The sequence below is a fragment of the Amblyomma americanum genome, chromosome 2 (assembly GCF_052857255.1).
Source record: "Amblyomma americanum isolate KBUSLIRL-KWMA chromosome 2, ASM5285725v1, whole genome shotgun sequence".
Lineage (NCBI taxonomy): Eukaryota > Metazoa > Arthropoda > Arachnida > Ixodida > Ixodidae > Amblyomma > Amblyomma americanum.
In genome coordinates, this window is record NC_135498.1 from 79,271,239 (window position 1) to 79,298,125 (window position 26,887).

Consider the following 26,887-nt stretch of genomic DNA (forward strand, 5'->3'; position numbering starts at 1 on the left):
CCAGAACAGACACCTCACTAAACTTTCGAAATTGTTTGTCAGGCCTTCCAACGCGAATACGCGGGTTACATCAGAGTTTAACGAAACAAATTACCAAGACAGGTTCTTTTAACTCAAGCGTGCTCTGTCGGCCCTGTTTCTAATTTACACATTCCTAAGCACTTTGGTTTATTTTATTCCAAACCAGTTCGTTTATTTATATATGTTTTAGAAATAAAACTAAATTAAATCTGGAAATTCGTCGATCTGTCACTCAACCGTAACGTAATTCTCACAACGCAGTTCTTTTTGTAGAATCACAAGCTAACGACGCGCTGCCCTGTGTCAACAGCTGTCGCCACATATAACCCTTCTTTTTATTTTACGTTTGTGCCCCTCTTTTTGTGTTTGCCTGAACCCCTCCGCAACTCCGACATCCGCTGCCCTGGAGACCTTGTCACATTATGCTAATTTTGACGGACGGTGACAAAGTCCTCATTATTTTGCTCCAGTGATTCCATACAAGACTGCTTTTGAGTTAGCCAAAACGCTTTTGGGCTCTTTATGTTGGGATATTTTCACTCACGCTTGTTACAGCGGGTCGCATCCGATCTTCATTGTTTCTTTTTCACCCACTTAACATTTATTCGTTGTCATTTATTCGTGCACAGAACTCTTAAAAGGATACAGGTGGTTTTTACTGTATAAAAGTTTCATTTTAAGCCGGGAAAAGTCTGTTCTCATAATATTCAAATGACTCATGCAACTATTATTCATTTTTATCTTGACACTAAATTTTATTTGCGCTTTGAGGAAACGGCCTAGTAAATGTATCACATCTCTATGGACACCTGAAACGCGCTGTTAAGGAAGAGGGGGAGGAGGTAGATAAAAAAATGGACAGACGATGACGATAGTCGATAATGCGAAATTTTGGCACAGCTCTTCATGCTCCAGCTGCGACCGCTGGCAGGTGGCGTGTTACGCTGCTAGACACCCTCCGGGATCTTCGCGTGACAGACACCTTCCGGTTGTCCATTGTTCCCCTCTCGCCGTAGCATGTAGCGTTTCGATTTACTACTGCCTGCCAAAACGCCACCTGTCGCACACCGTAGCACGCCACCTGTTAGAGGGCTTGTTACGCCAACTACGCTGACTTGTGCTACTGTCACCTGTCAGGTGATGTTCCGCTCTGCTGCTTGGACATCTGGTTACGCCAACCACGACGCGGAACGCAATAACGGATTCCCAAGAGCTGCGCTCTAAAAAGAAGAAAAATAGGTTCCTTCTTCGAGGCCCCTGGGGATTTTTAACGTGCACTGACATTGCACAGCACACGGGTGCTTTTAGCACCCAGATCACATGCGGGAGATGCAGGTCTGAAAATGAGAGTGAGAAAAGACTTCTGTTATAAAGTGAAGTGGGAGGGAGGGAACCAGTGCTTGAATCCCTTATTCCAGCCCTAGCGATCATGTAACGCACGTTGTCCAGGACTGTGCTAGACAGGAGGACTTCACATTGGGCAAAGGAAGACTGGTGCATACCCGTGTAGATTGGTAGAGGGTGGGACGTTAGCATCAATAGCCGCAATTTCTAGGGCAGCGTGTGGGAGAAAAAGTGGGCGTAATCGCAAAAGGGGGTAAGTGTTATTCTGGAAAGGGTGTCAGGGGGTCGCCTCCTTTCGACGGAAGTTTCTGTGAGATGGTGACGGTGTTTTTCTGGAAAATAGGTAATGTTGGGACACCTACGAATAGGTACATGACATGGCCATCGGCTCCTCTGGGCTTAGATAGCCTACCACAGGCGCCCGAGAATAAGCCCTGGGGTTATTAAATTAATACGCTCAATTCCAAGGAGAGACACAAGCGCAGGTGTGAAGACAAGCCGAGCTTCCGGGATGTGACGGGCGCGGTGTACGATGCCATGCGCGGTAGGGGAGATGCGTCTCCTGTACATAGTTGCGACATGCCGCTTGCGAGTCACTAATGATAATGAGGGAACAATCCGGGGGTTTTGCTCGCCTATCCTGGAGGAGCCGAACGCCAGGCCAGGAAAAAAGCTTCTTATTGTAAAACGATTGACTAACCAGTGGCAGTCAGTATTGAATCATGCACCTCAATACCACAGAGGCGCAGGGTACGAAACCCAGTGTCAGTGGCTACCCAGCGGTTTTACAATAGGAACAAGATATTTACTGACCTGTTTCCCGGCTTTTCTAGGATTTAATGCTGAAAAAATTTACTTGTTACCCTACCTCGTGGAAACTGGACCGGCTACCCTTCGCTCTATGTCGCAATCCGGCCCCTTGCACCATTAAAACAAATATCAGCAGCAGCAGCATGAACAGTATTCTGTTTACCCGCCGGTAAAAACGTGACACGCTAACGAGCCATAGTCAAATAAACGTGCTTACGGAGAACAGAGTCGATCTATACGTTTTTTTTAATGCCTTCAGCTTTCGTTACGCAAGCCATCCGGTCCCTGCAGATGCACGTCACGACCAGCAGCCATGACTTGGTCGTCGATGGAACGCATTATTTTCGTGTTCCTGAGAGCCCGATGGTGGCTATCGTGTTTTGTATTGCCTTCCAGCAGGACGCACTCGTCGCGACATTGCGGAGTTCCGTTCGGACGGCGCGCACAGCGACCCTATCTGTCGCCGTTGTTTTTCTCTCACATTCATCCCTCGCTCCTCCCGCCTTTTGGTATAACGATCGGCCTCATTGGTTTGCGGCTTGCGTCTCCACCGGGCGCCATCAGTTGGCGGTGACTGGCTGAGGAGATCCCTGGCAAGCGTAGCCCTAATGGGGATAAAAAAAACATTCAGCGCAACGGGACGGGATCAGGAATGCTGTTGGCGTCACCAACGCGTGCGAAGAAAAAACAGAGCCTCGTAAACACTGACGTGTTGAGGCGCATGCGAGGCATTGAATTACAAGCGCGGGGGAGGGCCGCGATTAACCAGACCGGTAGCGTTTGTTCGTTCCGTTGCGTCAGTTGGCATTTATAGACATGAGGTTCATATAAAATATTTCAAACATTTTGTGTTTGTGAGCATGAGTGAAGCAGCAACCGAGGCATCTATGAACTATATTTCGACCTTGTTTATATGCCTCAGACAATCCGTACAGAGGACATTAATGAGAACTACGAGCTGTTGTGCCATTTTTTTTTGTTTTTGTCTCGTGACTTTTGTTTCGTCCCGTGACTTATCAAGGTTATCCTCCTAACAAAGGACCTAATAAATGCGAGATGCATCCTTGTTAAATCTTCCGGCGCTTTAAATGCGCAGCACTTTAGCGAGTGATAGCTAGCAGCAGTTTTCTTGGTTTCAGAGTAAGTAAACCCACTTTTTGTTGATAGTGAGCAAGCTTTTTAGCTAACTGCCTAGCGCAGTAACCAATAGTTCGGAAGCACGTCCTCCAAGATTCTCGTGCAAGCAGATTTACTCGTACAAGCAGGCACTCGTGATTTACTCGTGCAAGCAGGATACTCGTGCAAGCAGGCAATAATTTTCTTTCGTGTCCTACCGCCAATTCTATCTTCTAAAAAGAAAGAAAAGATATTCTGATAGTCCTGGTTATTCTGGAACAAGTTTTGACGTTTCAGGAAAAAAATAAACAGGTGGTGTTTTGCGTTGAGAGTTTACTATTTTTCTGCATACAATGCATAGGCGGAAGAACATTTTTTTGCGGAGGGTTATGATCAGTGGCCCCTGAAAGTCTTAACAAAAATGGTTAATACTTTTGCGCTGTTTTGATACAACTTGCAAACCGTTAACTTAAGATCAATCGTGGCCGCGGTGGTCGCATTTCGATGGAGGTGAAATGCTAGAAGCCTGTGTACTGTGCGATGTCAGCACACGTCAAGGAATCCCAGGTGGTCGAAATTTACGGAGCCCTCTACTACGGTGTCCCTCGTAGCCTGAGTCGCTTTGGGACGTTAAATCCCCATAAACCATAACGCAATAACTGAAGTGGATGGATGTCACAATGACATTTATAATTACAGAGTGATTTGATGTACGAGCTTATACCAGCACCAGCAAGTCTTGGAATGTACTTAAGTTTGCGTCGCCATTTTCTGTGGCGGCCACCGTTCATTCCTAGGAAAAATGATGCGGCATTGTGGCAAAAGTGGAGTCATCCATTTACTTTGGCCCGAACGTATTCCGACGTTAAGGAAAGTGGAAAAATATTACATGCTTCCAGGCCATGTTTGCTGAATAAGTGCCGTAAATTTACAAACTATACACCTACTGTCATATACAACCATCGTCATGGACATGGTGCTCATTATTACCCTAGTTGAGTGAACCGCAAAGAAAATGCCTCACCCAAAGACTTACAGGTAATTATATACTGCTCCAGCCAGGGCTACGTTATTCCATAGCGCGTCACTCCATTTGACTCTGAGCAGTTCCTAATTTCGTTCACCTATAAGAATGGCCACTCATCAGACGAAAAAGGCAAGCTTGTTCTCAACTTCTCAGTTCTTTTTACGAAGCTGCTGATAAGATAAAAAATAATACTACAAGAGGAAAAATTACGAATGGCATAAGGCCAAAAGCACTGCGGGTATACTCGGATACAACTTGAGAATGCAGTGGCTTTTCCCTGTCAAAGGACCCCTTTCCAGCCAATGGCGTCGACCGATTCTCATGACCCTGCTTGTGTGACAAATAGGGGGTGGTAGATGGAAGGGAATAATCCCTTCCCACTATGATCGGGGATAGGCCCCTCTCTGCATCGTGGCGCAGCTCCCTGAATTGTCGCCATAGCAGGCACATGAGAATCGCCCGACGCCATGGGTTGGAAGGGGGGCCTTTGCCGGGGAAAAGCCGCTGTGTTCTTGAGTGGTATATGACTAAAGCTTATTGCGTGTTTTTTTTTTATTTCGTGGACATGATGTAATCTTATCCCGCTTCTTTTTCTATACTACGTTTTGGCCATTTGCACAATTCGCTTAAAGGTTAAATCTTCAGAAATACATGCACTGTCATAGAGTTCTAAAGCCAGCCCTAATTGCTGACTTCAAGCACTTCAGTCGACCGTAGTCACTGTTTATTACTAGTTCCCTTCATTCTCGGACTTTATTTTTTTCACAACTAAGGGTACAAAGCAGGAGATATTTCTACGGCGTGAGCTGTAATAAGAGCACACGTCGAGTCGTCACGTGGATGAAGCCCGTCGAAGGGCACCGATCGAAGCGGCAAGGAAAGAAGAATGAGACAGCGAATGAATAGGCGGCGCGGCCATCTGCCACGCGGAGTGGTCTAATCGGGTTTCTTTGTCACCCCGAGCGGCTGAATGTAGCTTGGAAGTGTGGTCTTCGGTTAAAGTGAACTCACTTTACTATAAGCTCACTTTACTGTGAGCTCACTTTCCACTTTACTATTGCCAGTTGTTTTTGTGCGCGATATAAATTTTTCTAGTTTGCTTAATGTTTTCTTTTAAAAAATATGCGAATAGAACTTCATGTAATATAAAATTAAATGAATCAGGTGGCAAGTTTCTGTTTTCTCAGTTATTAAATTCTTTCGTCGCTAACAATACAATCTCCTGTAAATTGCTTTCGTGCCCGTGCAAATACCCGCTTGCTTTTAATTGTACATATAGAATACATTCATTCGACGTCACAGCAAGAATTTTGCACATACACGAGTTTCCGAAGAGGAAGTCGTTAGCTTTAGTAGCCTGTAACAAAATGATGCTTCTGAGACGCGTTGTCAACGTCCGTGTTTTGACCATTTGCGCATTTTTCGACCTTACCCTCAAACAAATCCGCCTAATAAAGAGCAAGGCTTATAAGAGGTGTGAAGTCATCATTTCATGGAAAAAAGACATTCCCAGAGTGACCTCAAATAGCCGCTAATCTTTCGCTTGGTTGCTCAACTTTATGCACTTGAATACTATATTGTGCAGATTTGGTTAGATATCGGTTTTAATCCTATTTCTATGCAACTGTCTGGGTGCAGTTGGGTAAAGCTGGCTTTTACCCAACAACGTGAAGGTTCTGTTTATGGCTTGCTTAGGTGGACAAGACGCCCCGCACTTCTCCCCTGCATGATATTTGAAGAAAGCCGAAGTTGCATCAAGGTTAAGTTAGAATGAAAACGCTCAACACATAGATAAGCTGCAACGCACTCAAGGATCTGTCTAGCCTGCGAACAAAAGTCTGTCTGTCTGTTGTCTGATTCTTGTTGCCAGGAAGAAAGAAAAGGAAAGTGCACAGGCCTGCTCACTGGCGCAAGCCGAGCCACAATCGCTACCACGTGCAGATAGTAGGAGAGTTCAAAGATGGGATAGAAAGACAGGATAGTAAAGACACGCGGTATAAAGACCCAGGCCGGTCCCGGAGGCAGTGCAATACCGGGCCAACCGGTGGCGGAAGTGAGGCAACGTTCAAACTCTCCGCCACATTTCCAAAAATAAGTCCAATTCCACTCGAACAAAAGATTCAGCCGCCCACATACGTACGAAATTGAATGCCTGTAAAGAGCATGTTAGCCATGCTTAATAATAATAATAATAATTGGTTTTGGGGGGAAAAGAAATGGCGCAGTATCTGTCTCATATATCGTTGGACACCTGAACCGCGCCGTAAGGGAGGGGATAAAGGAGGGAGTGAAAGAAGAAAGGAAGAAAGAGGTGTCGTAGTGGAGGGCTCCGGAATAATTTCGACCGCCTGGGGATCTTTAACGTGCACTGACATCGCACAGCACACGGGCACCTTAGCATTTTTCCTGATAGCCGGTAGTCCCGATACCACTCCTGGCGCGGTCGATGGGAGCTGCTGCCATCGGTGGAGCTTGTGAGACCCAGGTTGCTCTTCCCGAGCAAGATCTCGCGTGCAGTCTGATTTAACTGCATGCCACCTGCCACGGCGGTCAGTTTGTGATGGCGGCAGGTTATGATGACGTCACAAGATCACGTGATCTAGGTGCCTCACCCAGGTTGCCGCATCTGGCCGCTACGGCTGCGAGGCTTCAAACGGTCGACGCTGCAGCCGACGCCAGACAGTTTTTTTCCGACATGGTGGTATACTAACGCTCTCGCGTTAAAAATAAAGCCGGTTGCAAGTGGAATTTTGACTCTGTACATGTCACCCTGTTTTCAGTTTATCCCATTACTTCGTGTCTCAGTTGCGAAAACATTCGGACAGAAACATACTCGCACACTGCATCCATTGTTGCAGACTCATACGGTCTAACAAAGGTTTGCGTAATCTTATGGGTGTAACAGCAATAAATGCTCGCGCAAAATCTGTCGTGGAACTAGGCACTCTTAATACAGGAGTTAATCTCGAAGCGAGAGAGCACGTAAATAAAAAGAACCCCGTTAGAAAAGATAGTCAAAGACATACGGCTCTGAGCGAAATACAAGCGCGGCGCTCTTTGTATCAACTACGAAACTGTAAAACTTGAAGCGTTACCAGCGTCGGCAAGTGGCGGTGGACGCCGTCGGGCCAGACACGAGCCGATTGCATCGTGCCAGGACGTGGGGGCTATCAGGAGTGTTTACCACAGGCGACTGCGGTCTGCGTTGCACGTTCGCGGCACAAAGGCCCGCTAACGAGGCACTCCTCAAAAGGCGGATAAAAAAATACAAGCTGCCGTGGTTTAGTGACTTACACCTGTCTCCCAGAAACAGTCGGGCCATAAACGCGTCTGGCGCCAGCAGCGAGAGTAATTTTTGTGTCACCCGGACCTCACCCAGCTCAGTGCTGCGCGTGAAAGCCTCTTAGACAATTGAACTCATTGGTATAGAACGAACTTACGTAATGAGCGCCGTTCGTAACGGTGGTAACATTTTATGAAATTAGTGTGTAGTTAATAAGGTACCGGAAAAAAAAAATTTGGCCGCTTTGCTTACCGTCTGTGCAGAAGATCGAACCGCGCCGACTGCACTGGAGGCGGCGTCTCTTAGCCATGCTTTGGAGTGTGCTTCATGCTTGCATCATGTTCTGACACACGAAAAAAAAAACAGTCTTGTGGGAATGCACAAAACAATGTACAGCATGGGAGTCCAACTCCTTTCTATCCCGTAGAGAATACCAAACAAGAAAAGACAGTGTAACAAAATTGATGAAAAGCTTTTACACAAGCCAAAAGTAGCCTGAATGTAGAAAGAGAATGAGAATTGGTTTTTGAGAAAAGGAAATGACTCAGTAATTGTCTCACATATCTCGGTGGACACCCGAACCGCGCCGTAAGGGAAGGGATAAAGGAGGGAATGAAAGAAAGGAAGAAAGAGGTGCCGTAGTGGAGGCCCCCGGAATAGCTTCGACCACCTGGGGATCTTAGTTTCCTGACACCGCTCAGCACACGGGAGCCTTTTGCGTTTCGCCTCCATCGAAACGCGGCCGCCGCGGTCGGGTTCGAACCCGGCCCGTGGTGGCTCAGTGCTTGAGTCCTGAATGTAGAGCGCTCCCCATTTTTTGTGGTTGCTGAATAATAGCCGATGGAGATGGATAAGCGTCACTGACATCGCCATGCGTCGGGAGCAAACCTTCGTTTTTATGTCTCGCGTATTATGAAATAATGCCATGATGGTACAGTTGCTTCTTATGTTCCCTTTCCACAAATGATGTAGCGTAGACGCTGTTGGCAATACTGATGTCGAGGCTTTTATTGAATAACTCAAAGGTATATAATTTATCAGCACATTCTTGTATCCTAGGGGCTTTGTTTCTATCTCTGCCCCCGCTGGCTTCAGCAAGGATTTAACTGCTGGTTCAAGGCATACTTGGCTAAAATGAATAAGCCAAAAGATCAGGCACCCCTTATAAACATATTTTTTTCAGGATGTAAACATCGTTAAATGGTATTACCATACACTCATTACAGCCAGAATACTGCAAGCCTCAGCTACATACCAGCAACCTTGTGCACGCGTGGATGTTATTCAAGTGGCGCGTTAGGTTTGCTCAATTTCGTTGCCAGGATATTGCCGATAAAACTCAGCATACGGCATAACGCACTGCACGTGAGGCATGCAAGCAAGCAACGCCTCTGGGTCGTAAAGGCATGAGATTTGGATGCACTGACCTCGCGCAAGTGCTTTCTGGTTTATGCCAAACGGCCGTCTAGACTGCACGCACGGCTTGTGTTGTAATGTACACTGTCGGCCGCACAAAAACATTCGCTGCCAGAAGAGATTCTGGAGGGCCGCGCTTTCATCCTTGGCTGCTTTATACCTCAATATACTCCTTTACACTCAGGCGCTTACATTGCGTACTGCAGCTTGGGCAACCTGTGACTACCCAATGGACTCGTTCTCTGAGCCAGAGCCCGACGACGTCTGTGAAAGGCGTGTAATCAAGCCTAAAGAAATGCCGCGTCGCGATGTTTCTTCCCAAAAAAGAAAAAAAAATGAAAAGAAAGGGGTCACTGGCTCCGGCGCGCCGCGAGAATATAGTCCTTGGCCAGACAAACGCTCCTACGGAACACACTGTAGTGTTATTTTCATTTTCCTCTTTTGCGTCGCGTTTATTTTCGTATTCCTCGCTTCCTCTTGCATGCCGGATTGCGAGCTCGATTTTTATAGCATGACGTGAATGCTTTCACACCGCTACTGAAGACAGAGAGAGTTAAGTGGAGTGTGTGTTAAGGGCGAGCGTTCATTATTCGCAAGCGGCAACGTTAATTGCCACATCTAGTAGTGATCAAGCACCGGTCCAACAATCATGTCTGCCCTCGACGCGTGATCCAGCACATTCGAAAGCTTTTTAATGCGAATTCATTATATGGTTCAACGCCAACGAAACCCGGCGTCGGCGTTCACCAGCAGCAGTGGTCCTTAAAATCACAGATGACGTCCCTGTGGTATCAAAGGAAAATAAAATTTATTCCCAAGGTACGCAGAACTGAACCCAGGATTTTTATACTACGACGAGAGCACGCAAGTCATAGTCGACAAAACAGCGTCGGTTTCGCAAATAAATGGGAACCTAGTATATACGGTACATGCGTTGCCTTACGGCTGTATGCTAATGAATAGGTGTGGCATGAGAAAAGAAGAGAAATTTTTTAATTGAATAATATATAAAAATGAAATAAAAACAATGCTTTCGCATTCAAAGCACGCCAGTAGTTCCAGGTGTCATGCGTAATTTTTTATCTCAAGCCTTGTGTTCTATTGGACCTATCAAGCTGGCACGGCTCGTGGAAGACAGCGTCATCAGAGAGGGCACCACTGATCAAGCTGCTGAGTTATCCGTTGCTGGTGACGCAGCAACACGATTGCGCATAGTCAGTTACTGGAAAGCATACAAAGACGTGGTGCGTGGCGCCTGTATACTATGCCACCTCATCTCGGCTCGTCTTCGACTACAGCAGCCGCTGTGATAAAAATTCAGAATGTCCAATCATGAAATAAATGCCGGCCTGGCTTACGACATTCGACTTGTAACCTCCCCCGCTAGAGCAAGGCGTGCGCACTGTTATTAGTAAAATTTAGTAGTATGAAAGGATTACCGCCTAGAAGCTGCACGTACGGCATCAAGAACGCAGTTGTGGAAGCCAAGAAAGTAGTTACGATCACCTTGCTTTCTATAAGCTGCACGGGCATCGCATAGCACACGGGACCTTTCGTTAACGCCTTCGAAACGCGCCGACCGCGGCCAGGGTGTGATCTAGCCTCCTTAAGACCAGGAGACAAACTCCGGAGGCATTCAGCCACTATGTCGGGTAGTTTGCGCATGAAATGAATTGGAATTTTCTGCTATGGGCACCTCATCTACTCAGTGGGAACTGTGAAGCAATTTATTGCCATAACCGCAGAGAGTATACTTCCTTCGGAGTAAACGGCGTGATATGTCGTTAACGAAAATTCTCGCCAATTTCTGCCACTTAGTAGGTGTGTTATTCATGCGGCCAACACTGCCACCTGAATGGCATGTTATTCAGGAGAGTATTGTCTATTTAAGCCGTAGGGTGGGCGCTCAATCCCTTGCGTAGGGAGAAAATGGAGGAGTCAAACTTCCTGTTGTTCATTCTTAGGCCCGGAGAAAAGAAATAAACCTAGAAGGGCTTTGTCCCACGTCAAGAGTTCTCACTCCGACATTGATACACCAGCCGAAGGTTAAAAGACGTAGTGATGAAAAAGGATACCAGAAGACTCTTCCGAGCACCAGCTGAGGGTGCCAGCTTCAACCTCCTAGAATAGATGCCCTGTTTCGCTGCTTATGCCAGTTTGATGTCTTCAAGTAAGAATATTAATACAGATTTCTTCAAGGAATCCCGGTTGATGGTGTAGCTGTCGGAATAAATGCGATTGTTGAGGAGCCTGTAACCCACATCTTGGTTGTTATCCACAATATTCTTTGAGTGCCCAGAGATGGGTGGGTTTCGTAAGGTCCTTAAAATGACGTGCTAGGAGTAAAATTATGCGCCTGCCTTGTGCAATTTCCTTTCTTGTTATGGGCCCCTTACCTGCTCGACGAAGTCCAGTCTGAAATCGTCACATTGAAAGTTCATTCGAAAGAAAGTCCGAACCAAATTGAAAACGTTCACAGACAGCAAGGTCAAAGATAAGTAGAAAAAATAAGGATCCCAATGCAGCACCCCTGTTGGTTGTTACATACATAAAGTAACAAACATAAAACAGCAATGGGCTCTCATAGAGTATCGAACACTCATCCCTCCCTCTCTAAATCCACGACAAAATTCTAAGCTTTTTCCGTCTTCATGAGATGTCGCTACCAACTCCGCTTTCCTCCGCTCCTTAAAGTGTAACTGCATTTATTTTCGCAATGGGATCTCGATTCCTAAATGAAGTGCATTATAACCGTGCTCATAGTATGCAAGGTCTCAAGCGATTCGAGCCGAGCAATCAGTGCGAATTACGTGCGTGCTCCTTACTTCGAGGTTCCTTCCTTAACCTCACTCAATTTCGAACTACTTCAAAATTTTGAAAAAATAAAGCCTTTTCATTTTAAGGCAAAATGTCTCCTATGAAATAACGTATTTTTTGAACTTCTTTGGTAGAAAAATTGCGGAATATATTTATAGGCCACTTGCTTGGAGGCAAAAATTTTAATTGGTTTTTTTTCGCACCACGTGAAAGCGTAACAAAGATAAAGTGGTGAGCAACTGGCAGCCCAGTCGTATTTCATTTTTTAATCATCTCTCTCTCATTTTTATAACTCTCCCTTTATGTCTTTTTATCTCCCATTCCTTTTCCCCCACTAAAAGACAATGAATCGGTATCTTCTTGTCGTTAATCTCCCTACTTCCCTCTCTATCCCCGACCCATCACTGCGGTATCGGTGATATTCGGTCCAACTGGCCTGCGGAGTCGCAAAAGCCCATGAAGCCGCGGAGCACAAGCCCCAGCCAAGAGGACAGAAATGCAACAAACTCGTTCTCAATAATGTTTATTGCCTCTCTCTATTATTAAACAAAAATAAAAGGTATCGGAGCTTTTGTTAGTGAAGGGTACGCACTAGACAGCCGGAAAAAAGATATACAGAGCATAGAATTTCGCCCAGCACAAGAGACAACTGCCAGTGGTAGCTCCCCTGCCACAAGTGCCATTCTTTCCCCTCTGTAAGTATGCCTTCTTCCATGTAGCCATCAGCTCGGCAGAGATGACACACCCTCTACAGTGCCATTTTCATAATGGGCCCAACTCCCTTGGATAAAGACCTCTTTCGCCTGAATGTCAATGCGGATGGTTTTTGGTTGACGACTTACTACTCTTAGGGTAACGCTATTTACATGTTGAAAAGTCGCATATCTCCAACGAAACCACTTGCTCCTCAGCTATTGTCGACACTGTTTCTACAATTCAAAATATACCTTAAAGCAGACACGAAGGGAAAATCCCTGGAACAAAGGTAGCTAAAAGATGGGCCCCGCCGCGGTGGCTCAGTGGTTAGGGCGCTCGACTACTGATCCGGAGTTCCCGGGTTCGAACCCGACCGCGGCGGCTGCGTTTTTATGGAGGAAAAACGCTAAGGCGCCCGTGTGCTGTGCGATGTCAGTGCACGTTAAAGATCCCCAGGTGGTCGAAATTATTCCGGAGCCCTCCACTACGGACCTATTTGTTCCTCTCTTCTTTCACTCCCTCCTTTATCCCTTCCCTTACGGCGCGGTTCAGGTGTCCAACGATATATGAGACAGATACTGCGCCATTTCCTTTCCACCAAAAACCAATAATTATTATTATTATTACTAAAAGATGGTGGCGGACTGAAAAGTGGGTCGTGAAATAAAGATAAATGAGAACACAAAAATTTTTTTCTTGTTCCCTGTTCGGCATCACATAAAAGAGAATATCTGAACAAAGGCAAATAAATCCTTTGTTTGTACTTGTGTAGGAAAAACTGATATTTGCTTTTCGTCGAAGAGAATATCGGGAATAAAGAGAATGAATTGAGAGTTGTGATTCGAAAACAAGGATACTGAATGAAGCCTTAGAAGCACGCAAGACTTCTTGCTTCTTTTCCCACGGCAAAGAGAATATTAGAACAAAGGCAAATCTGACTTTGGTATCCTCTCCTTTATTGTTATTCCCAAACTCACTCGAGAGATCTTTCTTTTCTTCTTTCACTCTCTTCTTTATCCCTTCCCTCATTGCTTGAATCGGGTGCCCACGGAGATAAGTGAGACAGCTATTGCGCCATTTTCTTTCCTCAAAAACCAATTTTCATTTTTTAGAACAGTGTCGAACATTCAGATATGAATAATTTATAGTCAACCCGCAGGACAAACAGAATCATCATAGACGATTCCACTATTGATTGCTAATGTTTGTCCAGTAAATAATGTCGGTTAAAAGCTCTGCTCCGCAAGCCTCACTTTTTTTAGTTTAATACAACGCCAGCATTGGGTTTTGGTATTGCAATTAGATAATTTCGTTTGCGCCGCACATGTGCCAACAATCGTGCAAACCTACTTTCCCCAATAGTTGACGTAATAAACTAAGTCTTCGATTAGCTGGTGAAGAAATAGCTAGCAGGAAATAACCATTACTGGCGCTGTTGATAACCCGGCTTTGAGGTTCATGCTGAATTGGCCACCATAACTGAGAGGCTACTGATTACAAACGCAGTGTCTTAAGCAAAACAGGAAAGCAATCGTAAGTAAATATGAAAGCAAGCGCCTCCATGGTAACGTTAGAATTTGACTCTAAGAAATGAGAACTATCAATTTATGCGAGCAGAGGAAAACTAGATATTTTTGACAAAATAAATAAAGCCTTCAGCAGTACTGCCACTTTCCTGAAGTAAGTTGTGCTGTCACGGGGATTTTCTTCACTGAATTTTTATTGAAACGATCTGTTTTTTTTTTTTTGGTCTACCTTGTCTCTTCGAACGCCAAGCTCTCTTAGTTACCAGAATGCACTGCCATGGAATTGTGAGAAACGTGTTAGTAAAAACTGTGGGATTACAGTAAACATAAAAAATTTTACCATTCCATACCCTCCCACTATAAATATTTTTAGATAAGGACATGTATTAACATGATAGTGTTAGCGCTCCTGTTTTACCGAAAATCGGGCGTCGGTATCGTGAGCGATAAATATTGAGGTGTAGGGTGGCCCAGCTGGCCACTTCCAGAAAAGCAACCTTGGTGGGCTGCCTAGGTCACGTGACCTTGTCTCGTCTTCACAATCTACCCACCGGATTGAGAGCAAACTAACCACCCAGGGGGGGGGGGGTCGGGGGGGGGAGGGGTTACAGCTAAATTAATGTTTGATCACGAGTGGTTGCTCTGGAAGAATAGTTTGGGTAGCACGAGACCCACCAGCGGCAGCACCTGCCATCGCAGGGCAGTGGCGCATCGCTTAACCGCTGCACCACTGCTGCAGGTGTCGTATGAGGACTCCCAGCGACCTATGATTGTAAAGTTGAGCATTACCAATTCTGCATATGTGGGCACGAACTCATAACGTTATTGCGTCATACCGTTAAGGCGGAGCTTAACTGTCCCCTCCAAGTTTCTTAAGTGCTTTCGTAAATTTGCCAGAGGTGATATTTTATTTTGATTCCGTGCCGATGTTAAATTGTTGTTTTGTTCAATTATATTACCAAGAAGCCACATCGGCCGATTTCTTAGCAATAGAATGCAAGCGCGAAAGAGTTCGTCGTAACGCACCCCATAATGACTCAGGACGCAAAACGGCATACACATCGTTCGCACGCGCGTATTCTCTACCGCTTCACCTCGTCGTATGCTCTTGGGCAAAGTTATTTCGACTGCCTTTTTATATTACTAAATATGCCACCCCTTGCATAAATTTTATTTATATTTTCACAATTACAGCCATCGATAATACTGCTATGAACTCAAGAAAGTTTCTTGTCCACTTTTATCACTTTTTCGCCTAATTTCTCTGTGTACTTTGCTTCATCACGGCCTACAAATACCCAGCCAAACAAGCGCGAGTAATATCGGGCATGCATCTCCAATGCTACATTTTTAGACACGGGCGCCAGAACAGTGTTGAAAAAGACATCAAACGCGACCACTTCTCGACATCAACTCTGCATCTTTTCATCGTTGTTTCCCGTTCGATTTTTTCCACCTCGTCAGAGCAATTTTCCAAAACCTTCGCGCCATGGGCCTGCATTCCGCACTCCAACGCTTCCGATATATCTCGCAATCACGGGAAATCGCAGATTTTTCGTGCCCCACCGACCCGAAACACCATCTCTCGCTTACAAACCGAACCAGCGAGAAAACTGCTCCAGGCCACGCATTACTGCTGCTGTCAGCGAAATCAGCCTTCGGTGTCGATGCCTCTGTGAAAATAAAAATAAACAGGCGAGATGCAAACAGACGTGTTCCCGATAAGTTCTGCAGAAGGCTGGACGTTGGAGAAGGTCTAGAGATGTTCTCTCTCACGAGCGCACGTCTTCGCTTTCGTCCTTATAGGACCGATTATACACAAAAACGCCCCAGGGCGTGTTCCGGTCTGCCGTGTGCCCTTGAGGTGTTCCTTCGATCAAGAAGCGGCAGTCGTGCTGTATGTCATGCAACAACTGTGCAATATAGTGGAAGCTGGAGCTGGTTCGACCCGATCCACCGACAGCGTATGCACCCTCAAAGCATAATTCCGTCGCCTATGCACATCTCTACCTCCGTTCCCTTTTGAGCAGCAGGAGGCACACCGTTAATTGCAGTTGGTTACCGTCTTCTGCTTTCTAAAGCTGCACAATGCGATAAGAGCAATCCGTATTCGAATGCCCCCATGGTATTTTCGATCAACTGGGTTTACTTAACGTGTATTGATATCTCGGTACACCAGCGTTTTTGCATGTGGCTTAATTTTAAATACGTTTTGTGTGGCTAGGTTTGAAGCAGCTAAATCGGGCGCAGGTGCGCCGAAGTTGTAGGCCCTCAGCTGCCGCACAGAACTCAAACAGAAGGTGAGTAGAAGCTCAATAAGAGGTTGTTGTACTGCCCCAAAATGGATAAGTAGCATAGAAATTAAGGGAAGAAATATCTGCTGTGCTTCACCGCACCCACCTCAACGAACCCTGCGGCTTCAACAGCAGTGCACACTTTTAGCATGGGGGTGGGCACGTAGCAGATGCTCCCAATGCTCGAGGCGCTATTGCGACAGAAAAAGCAGAGCGCGTGGACGTCAGGGGAAAACGGTCTTTGAAGTTAGCCTCGGGTGAGAAAATCTCCCGTCCCAAGTTTGTCCGAGACGCGCCTGACAAAGATCTAGGCGTCACCTGCATTCGCTCTGTGGCGGTTTTTTTCTCGCTCGTGACAATGGCCCGCCAGTACAGAACGCCGGCTGCAGAAGTTCGCTTCAGGTGGTGTGTGCGGCGTAAAGGAAGAAAGCTCTGTCTCCGTGGGTGCCTCATTCTAATTTCGTTTCCAGGACAAGCAGTGAAGCGCCTCGTGTAGGCCTCTTCATTTATTGCGTGCAGGTGTAGCGATTGCCTCGAGCTATTCGGAGGCATAAAAATCTCAGTTCTTGCCTCCCTCATAAGAATTGGGATATCATATTTTTTTTTATTTTCAAGATAGTAGGGAATTCACGCAGGTCTTCGAAGAGCAATCATCTGTGTTTCCTGTTCGTTTTAAAACCGAGGTTTAAAATGATCATATTCAATAATAGTCACTAATAATCTCCGTTGATAACCACCACACAAAAAAATTCTATATGCTCCTTGTATTCTGTGGCTGTTGGCTACTCTCATATGTAAGACTAGCCCGTCATTTCCCTTCCCGTGCTTGCCATATATATATATATATATATATATATATATATATATATATATATATATATATATATATATATATATATATATATATATATATATATATATATATATATATATATATATATATATATATATATACGGTACATCGGCCAAACCGGAACTTCCTTCCGCTATCTAACACGCCAGCGAACCCGGTCATTCATTTGATGAAATAAAAGTTACCACTTGACAATCAGGTCTTAGGACATATCATGATAGAGAAACCAGGGAGTCATATATCATTTACAAATTTGACACTCTTTCTGCTGGTTTAAACGAATGTCGTGGTGTACTGTCTTGTCCGCCCCGCTAATAATTTTCGCTTAACACATTTGTGTTCATAGTTTTGAATTTTCCCTTTTTTTCTGCATCTTTCATTGTCATTCCTGATTCTATCAACGCAGCCAGATGCGTTCTGTGCTCTGTTTCTAGTCTTCATAAGTTCTTGATAGTTGCTGGCTTAAAAGCCTTCTACCAACTACGAAATTGTTCCCTCTGACGAAGGCCGGACCCCGGCCGAAACGTTAGTAATAAAGTGCTTTCCGCCGGTGCCCTCTTATATATAGAGGGCGTGCTACGTCTACCGCTATGGACGACGGTGGCGCTGGTCAACACTCTCAAGGTTCGCTTGCACCCAGTAAACATAAATACCCACGAAATCAGCAAATTATACAGCCGTCGCCGTTGCTCAGTTGGTAAGAGCACCGGACGCGATATTCGAAGGTCGTGGGTTCGGATCCCACCGGCGGCATGGTTGTTTTTTCTGCTGCTTTATAAGTAATTTTCTTTAAACCGATTGATTGGCGCTACAATTTAAAAAAAATTACAAACATTCCCCTATGCACCTTGGTTTCGGTGACTGTTGGCTTCCTTAATATGTTTGTCAAACGAGCCCCTCATTTCCTTTACCTTCTCTGCTATATATATATATATATATATATATATATATATATATATATATATATATATATATATATATATATATATATATATATATATATATATATATATATATATATATATATATTAAGGAAGCCAACAGTCACCGAAACCAAGGGGCATAGGGGAATGTTTTTAATCTTTTTTTATTTTTAGTGCCAATCAATCGGTTTAAAGAAAATTGTTTATAAAGCAGCAGAAAAAACAACCATGCCGCCGGTGGGGTCCGAACCCACGACCTCCGAATATCGCGTCCGGTGCTCTTACCAACTGAGCTACGGCGACGGCTGTCCAATCTGCTGCTTTCGTGGGTATTTATGTTTACTGCATGTAAGCGAACCTTGAGAGTGTTCACCAGCGCCACCCTCGACCATAGCGGTGGACGTAGCACGTCCTGTAATACCGCGAGTGTGACGTAGAACGTCATCTAACGGCGAGGGCGGAAACTGTGTGAGAGCCCTCTTATGCTACCTATGGCAACAAGACTGCCAGGACCGAGACCCCGGTTAAGCTATTAGCAGACGAGGTAAAGGAAATGAGGGGCTCGTTAGACAAACATACTAAGGAAGCCAACAGTCACCGAAACCAAGGGGCATAGGGGAATGTTTTTAATCTTTTTTTATTTTTAGTGCCAATCAATCGGTTTTAAGAAAATTATTTATAAAGCAGCAGAAAAAACAACCATGCCGCCGGTGGGGTCCGAACCCACGACCTCCGAATATCGCGTCCGGTGCTCTTACCAACTGAGCTACGGCGACGGCTGTCCAATCTGCTGCTTTCGTGGGTATTTATGTTTACTGCATGTAAGCGAACCTTGATAGTGTTCACCAGCGCCACCCTCGACCATAGCGGTGGACGTAGCCCGTCCTGTATTACCGCGAGTGTGACGTAGAACGTCATCTAACGGCGAGGGCGGAAACTGTGTGAGAGCCCTCTTATGCTACCTATGGCAACAAGACTGCCAGGACCGAGACCCCGGTTAAGCTATTAGCAGACAAGGTAAAGGAAATGAGGGGCTCGTTAGACAAACATATTAAGGAAGCCAACAGTCACCGAAACCAAGGGGCATAGGGGAATGTTTTTAATCTTTTTTTTTATTTTTAGTGCCAATCAATCGGTTTAAAGAAAATTATTTATAAAGCAGCAGAAAAAACAACAATGCCGCCGGTGGGGTCCGAACCCACGACCTCCGAATATCGCGTCCGGTGCTCTTACCAACTGAGCTACGGCGACGGCTGTCCAATCTGCTGCTTTCGTGGGTATTTATGTTTACTGCATGTAAGCGAACCTTGAGAGTGTTCACCAGCGCCACCCTCGACCATAGCGGTGGACGTAGCACGTCCTGTAATACCGCGAGTGTGACGTAGAACGTCATCTAACGGCGAGGGCGGAAACTGTGTGAGAGCCCTCTTATGCTATCTATGGCAACAAGACTGCCAGGACCGAGACCCCGGTTAAGCTATTAGCAGACAAGGTAGAGGAAATGAGGGGCTCGTTAGACAAACATATTAAGGAAGCCAACAGTCACCGAAACCAAGGGGCATAGGGGAATGTTTTTAATCTTTTTTTATTTTTAGTGCCAATCAATCGTTTTAAAGAAAATTATTTATAAAGCAGCAGAAAAAACAACCATGCCGCCGGTGGGGTCCGAACCCACGACCTCCGAATATCGCGTCCGGTGCTCTTACCAACTGAGCTACGGCGACGGCTGTCCAATCTGCTGCTTTCGTGGGTATTTATGTTTACTGCATGTAAGCGAACCTTGAGAGTGTTCACCAGCGCCACCCTCGACCATAGCGGTGGACGTAGCACGTCCTGTAATACCGCGAGTATGGTGGCTGTAAGGGGAAGTGTGACGGGCGGGCGTAGGCGCGCCTTGCTTGGGAGAGCGCGAAACGCGATGAAAACATCGCGGAGCCGCTAGGGGCGCTGCAGTGCGGCTGGTGTGCCACGGCACGCAGACGACGCGCTGCTAAGCCAGGCGCAGCTGTATAGCTTGTTTTCTTTCCCACGTGTGGTGCGTGTTTTGCTCCGTGTGTGATCTCGCGTTTCTCTGGTGCTGGAATTTCGTGCATGAACACAGTGTGTAGTGTACCGAAAAAGGTCAATATGGCATCAAAAGCACGAACGTGCTTTGTACCGGGGTGCAAAAGTGGATATAGATCCTGCCCAGTGAAGGCTTCTCTTTTCCGAGCACCGATTGCTGCAGCGCGACGAGAACTGTGGGCTCGAAATATCAAGAGGGCCGACAAGGAGCTCACTTCAGACTGTGTAGTGTGTGAACGCCACTTTGAGGAGAAGTTTATTGAAAGGACTTTTCGACATGTGATCGGCGGAAAGGTGGTCGACATTCACGCGATAGGCCCCATCTCAAAGACGACGCTGCTCCCACGGTATTTCCGGACGCTCCCAAGTACTTCACAAAGAAAGCCCCGACCAAACGTAAGGAAAGAAATCTGTGCGAACAAAAAGCACCCTCTTCGAAACGAAGGAAACTGCACGCGGTAGCCGACGCGCAACTGCCAACGCAGCAAGACGCTGATGATTCTATCGTGGCCGTTCCAGATGCACAGGACGACTCTCAGGAAGCAGATCTGCACTATTTTTGCGGAAATCTTAACTTGCCTGACGGCTGCTGGAGCAAGCTTCGCTTGTCGGCGGAGTCAGACACTGTTTACATCGGTGTCTGTGAGCGGGGTGGAGATAATATCGCACACATGCTGCTGCCAAAGTTGATAAAGTTTCGCCGGCAAAGGAACCAGGTGGGACCCGTACTTTGCTCTGTTTTTGTGCGAGGAAAGCTGCACTCGGAGTGCGTTTTCACGTCGTCAGCCGAGGCGCAAGCGGTCGTTGATCACACGCATTCACTGGTAATGTGTACAGGTAGCGGGATGACGCCGGCAAATACAAGGCGATATGTGGCGTTTGGGGCATCCTATTTTGCCACCAGCTGCACTCTGACATGCAAAGGGCAAGGTCCTTGCGTTCCTTGCAAGTATTTGAGAAAGTTGGTACAAAACCAGGTCTCACGAAAAAAGTTGTGTCGAATCCGTACTAACCGCCTAAAAAAGCATGCACATACTCGCCGTCGTTTGCAAACCGTCCAGAAAAAGCTGAGGAACACCACCAGAGAGCTGGAAGAAATGCGGTTAGCGAATAAAAATACGGCTACCGAGATTCTCAATGACCGCATCAAAGCACTGCCCCCAAAGCAACAGCAAGCTGTTATGACCTGCTTCAAAGCAGCGGCAAGAAAATCCACTTGCGGAATGAGATATGAGAAGGACTGGATCCTGGAATGTGTGCTGATGCGCATGAGGAGTCCAAAGCTTTATGAGCACCTGCGCAAGCAGAAAATTCTCATCTTGCCAAGCCGGACATGCCTCCAACGCTACATACAGAATTTCAAAAGTGGCTTCGGGTTCAACGAGAATGTATTCAAGGCCCTTGCTCTAGAAACTGGGGACATGGATATCAACGCTCGACATGGTGGCATTGTCTTTGATGAGATGAAGCTGTCCGAGCACTTTAGCGTCAATACGGCAGGTAAGCGCAGCACTTAACCAGTTGACCGCTAGGAGCTAGTATAAAGTATAACTGGTTTACCATTTGCTTGTGCTGTCATTAGGTCATTGTATACTACATGTCTACATGTTGTAGGTGCAGTTCAAGGATTCGTGGACCTGGGGAAGTTCACGCCGGAAGATGAAATGACAACTCCCGCAGACCATGGGATGGTGATGCTCTTTCAACCGTTTCAAGGTGTGTGACTGTCTATTCCTATTATATTTGCGTTTATCAGTGTGCACCGCAGATGTGTATATGCCCATTTTTGCAGCACACAAAATATGCCTTGAAGACACCTCTCACACCGAAAATACTTAATCAGTCTTCTACAAATGGCAGCAATTTTTGTTTCAAAATATTCGATCTATTGCCTATGTGGCATTTTTCTTTTGCAGGTGACTGGACACAAATTCTGGGTGTCTTTTCCTCGAAAGGCAACATTAAGGCGGAGATGCTGTCCAAGCTTTTACTTGAAGCAATTATACTGACAGAACAGGCCGGCCTTTTCGTTGACTTCGTGACCTGTGACGGAGCAACATAGAATCGCAGTATGTGGAAGTCATTTGGAATCACTGGTGAGGAACTGCAGGAACTACAATTTTCTTAGTGCGATACAGACGCATGCATACGAGATAGATGATCAGCACACCTAGTGCTTTCTCGTTGGATTGATGTCGTAAGCAGTTGGGATGATATGTGCCAGAGCCATAGTAGGCGAGGTGGTGATCAGTACGAATTTGCCTTTCAGCATCCTCTGGCCACATCAAATGCAAGACAACGCATCCTGTGGACGCCACAAGGGAGCTGCACTTCTGCTCTGACTTCCCTCATTTAGTGAAGTGTGTTAGAAATTCATTTGTATCTACAGGCTTCACAACCCCAGACGGCCGTGCATGCATTCAGCACATAGAATGTGCATGGGAAAAAGATAATAATTCTCTAACATTAAAAGCAATGCCACACCTAACTAAGGCGCACATTCGGCCCAACTGTTTTGAAAAAATTAAAGTTAACTTGGCATTCACTTTGTTCAGTGAGGAAGTACTGAAGGGTATGTTCGTCTACAAAGCCCACTTGCAGCGGGAAACCAGTTCAGTGGCACCTACCGAGGAGCTTGTCAGGCGGATGAGCCGCCTTGTATCCACGATGACTTCGAGAACACCTCGTGAGGCACTGAGACCAACATCACAGCGTGTTGCTGACCTTGAGGCTTTCCTTGTTTTTTTGAATGACTGGGAAGCAGCAGCCAAGGGGTGTGGAGGAGGCTTTATCAGCAAAAGCACTGCAGAAGGCCTCCGAGTGACCATCTGCAGCGCATTATCCCTTCTCAATTATGTGACGTCGTTAGGCTTCAAGTACTTGCTAACATCAAGACTGAGCCAGGGCAGGTTGGAAAATTTGTTTGGCATCATCCGACAATATTGTGGTACCAATGACCATCCCAGCCCTGGCCAGTTTCTGTTAACTGTAAATTGCCTGAGCTTCTATAACCTTGCGCGTCCACCTAAGTCCGGGAACTGCTCAGGAGAACTGGTTAATGCGCTCCTTGAGACACCAGGGCCTGAGCGTGATTACACTATTGGCATATGCGAAATTATAGAAGACATGCTTGAAGTTGGCAATATTGATGGCGCTGGCAGCGTGATTAAGTCTTGTCTGAGCAGTGACCACAGCAGCTATGTCGTCGAAGTGAGTGACAGCCGCCTCATATATTACATGGCTGGATATGTGGCGAGGAAATTCAGAAGGAAATATGCTTGTGAACAATGTGCCTCAAGCCTGACAATCAGCAAAGACGTGGCTGAGCAAGATGTCAATAGTTCTTACACTCAGCGCTTTGACAAGGGGGGCCTTTTGTACCCAGGTAGTGAGCTCGCCCGACTTGTTTCTGTGCTAGAGGAAGCCTTTACACTGTTCTTTTCCAGGCAACAGCTGTACACTTTCAGCATTCATGATTTCGTGCAATTTTTGAGCAGTGTACACCTTGAGCAAGTTGGTTGTGAGGTGCATTGCAAAGAGCTGACAGCAAAAATTATTCAGTTCTTTGTGATCACGCGGCTGCATTTTTTCACAAAGTCATTAAATAAAGATAAAGCGCTGCAAAGGGAGCGCCAGAAGCACCTGAAGCTCAGAAGAGTTAAATAGGCTGGTGCATCTTTTCCGTGTTTTTTCCAGTTTTTCCTTCAAATAAACTTCACACCTTGTCCTGTTCATTGTTCTGTTGTGTTGAGCTTTCCTTATTTGTTATGATCCACATTTCTTACTCGATTTGAAAACCACGCAACACGCGGTGTTACCCACTTAGTTGTGTGTCGAGAATGCGTAATACTGGTAATACTCCTTACTTCTGTCTGCTGAGAAAGTACACTGTAAATAGCATGTAACGCCTGCGGATATTCCAAACTTCGTAAGTCGAGACAGGAAATATGAATGTACATGCAGAATTTACAAAACACATGGTGTAGCGGACCGAAAGCAAAGAGGGCAAATAAAAGCGTAGCACTATCGTCATCCTCCGCCTTCATCGGCGCAAAATCCGCCGCCGCAAAGCACACCAGCGTCCTGTAGCGCCACCTGTCGTCTTCATCGCTAATCTGAGCAGCCTTTCCCACCCCGGCCGTCACACTACCCCCCTACAGCCACCATACCGCGAGTGTGACGTAGAACGTCATCTAACGGCGAGGGTGGAAACTGTGTGAGAGCCCTCTTATGCTACCTATGGCAACAAGACTGCTGCTTTATAAATAATTTTCTTTAAACCGATTGATTGGCACTAAAAATAAAAAAAGATTAAAAACATTCCCCTATGCCCCTTGGTTTCGGAGACTGTTGGCTTCCTTAATATGTTTGTCTAACGAGCCCCTCATTTCCTTTACCTTGTCTGCTAGTATATATATATATATATATATATATATATATATATATATATATATATATATATATATATATATATATATATATATATATATATATATATATATAGCAGAGAAGGTAAATGAAATGTGGGGCTCGTTTGACACACACACACACACACACACACACACACACACACACACACACACACACACATATATATATATATATATGCCATGTCAGTTTAATCTATTGCCTACTGTACAGCCGAGAGATACAAAGGCTATAGAACAGAAGGCATTAAAAGCGTGGAATGGTCTTGGGCAGCCTCTATTGAGATCCAAGATGCATCATGCGCCAGTGAAGGCATGAAACGTTATTACAAATCAAGATGGGGAACAAAATGGTGCCAATTGTGTTTTTTCGGTTTTCTGGCTTCTAGAAAAGCTGCACAAAGAAGAAGCAGGTTATCGTTGGACAGCTCTCTTTTAGTGATGGTTTTGAAGATACGAGCTGCCCTGCTTTCATCGATTTCCTATTTCCATGCTACATTCAGTGAAAACTTAACTATTTGTTTTACTTCAACTTAAGACTGCCGAGTAACAGTGAACAAAAACGAAAATATATAAGTACCAATCCAGATGGCGACTTTCTCAGGAAAGTTTAAAGAATTTCAAGTGAACGACTAGTATTTAAAGAATTTCAAGGAAGCGACTAGCAAACACCACGGAAAAAATTAAGTGCACATGTTTGAAAGCCGTGTTCTTTCCGCTGAGAACTATGAAGTGGAGAAGACGGTTTTGTTTTCTATACCGTGATGTCATTTAAAATTAAACATCATAATAGATTACCTCCTCACACGCGTGCAGCAGTGAGTTTTAGAACAGCACTTTTCTCTGCGCAGCGGTGCCAGGCTTAATGCTAAAAAAAATTGAAATTAAACCATCGGATGTGTTTGTCGAATATATTTGGTTACCTCACTGCCGCGCTTGTAGTACCGCGAACAAATGTGACAAACAAGGAATGCATTCGACCTGTTAATGACCTATTCCCGCATGGAGCGCCATTTCGAACTAAACTCTTAGTGATAAAGCACGCAAATTTATTTTGTCCCGTTTAGTTTATGTTCACGAAAAAAATAACAAACAAATAAAAAGCAACTTGTTAAAGGAATGCCAATACTTTGCGACTCTTTTTGTTTTGGACCAATAACGTTAACTTGTTTGAGCCTCCTGCGCTTTCCGACGTCTTAACTGAATGGCGACCAAACGACATGTACGCACTAAGCATGCATAGAAACGCTGAAAACCCGAAAACAATCTGACAATTTGGTGAGTTTCATTGCTATTTTTTTTTTTGTGGTGGGAGCATCCTCAGAGTAAGCAAAAGATTTGTGCTCCTTTCGTACACCATGAACGTGAGATACAGAGCAGCGACAATGACGAAGCGGTGCTGAAGCGAGCGACCCTGCTCTGGATGGTGTGATGCGCACGGTAATTCGCAAAAATGGCTGTACCTCAACCGCTAACCCAAGATGCAAGGAGTGTCTTGAGTGCATACGCATTACGAAAGCCTCAACTTTCATGGCGACTTGAAGCCTCTGGGGCCGCCTAAGACACCCTGAAAGGCGTTCTTCCAGCCTCACAACGTAAAAGTCTAAATAAAATATATTTGATAGTTTTAGCAGACTGGAAACGTACTCGCCTAGACATATACTGTGTGGTCTATTATTTGCGATACATGCGCTATGGCCAGTTGAGAACGCGGACCTACTGCTGCGCACGCTTAGGAGGCCTCCGGCTGGTCTGGGATGTGCTATTGAGGGGGGGGGGGGGGGGGGGGGGGGTAATGTTTTTAAGTGACACATCAGCTATGATGGTCTCCGTAGTGCAGGGTTCCGGGTTAATTTCGACCGGGGTTCCTTAACGCAAGCTAATATCGCACAGTACACGGGCATTTTTGCATTCGCTTCGATCGCAATGCAGCCGCTGCGGCCGGGATTCAATCCCGCTGCCTTGGGATCAGCCGCCAAACACCAAAGCCATTGAGCCATCAGGACAGGCAGTCCGGTATGCGTCTACGTCAATACACCTCCGCCGTGTTGCAGTGGTGTTCTTATTGGGCATGACCATGCTCGAACATGCTTGCAGCGCTGCATTAACATTGCGGGCAGGCTTCAGGCAAGCCGCAGGCAAGCTTTAGCTGACAGTCTGTCTGCTAACTCCACCACACACCGTTTGACAGGTACGTACAATACATCAAGTTGTCTGAACTCGCCGCACGAAGCGTCTGTATCCGAGTCATTACAATAGGGCGCCGGATG

The 26,887-nt window shown here is 45.7% G+C and overlaps 1 pseudogene; it reads left to right on the forward strand.

Annotated features, from left to right (window-relative positions):
- The first annotated feature begins 19,983 nt into the window (after window positions 1-19,983).
- Window positions 19,984-25,483, forward strand: LOC144119813 (uncharacterized; annotated as a pseudogene).
- Window positions 25,484-26,887: the final 1,404 nt, after the last annotated feature.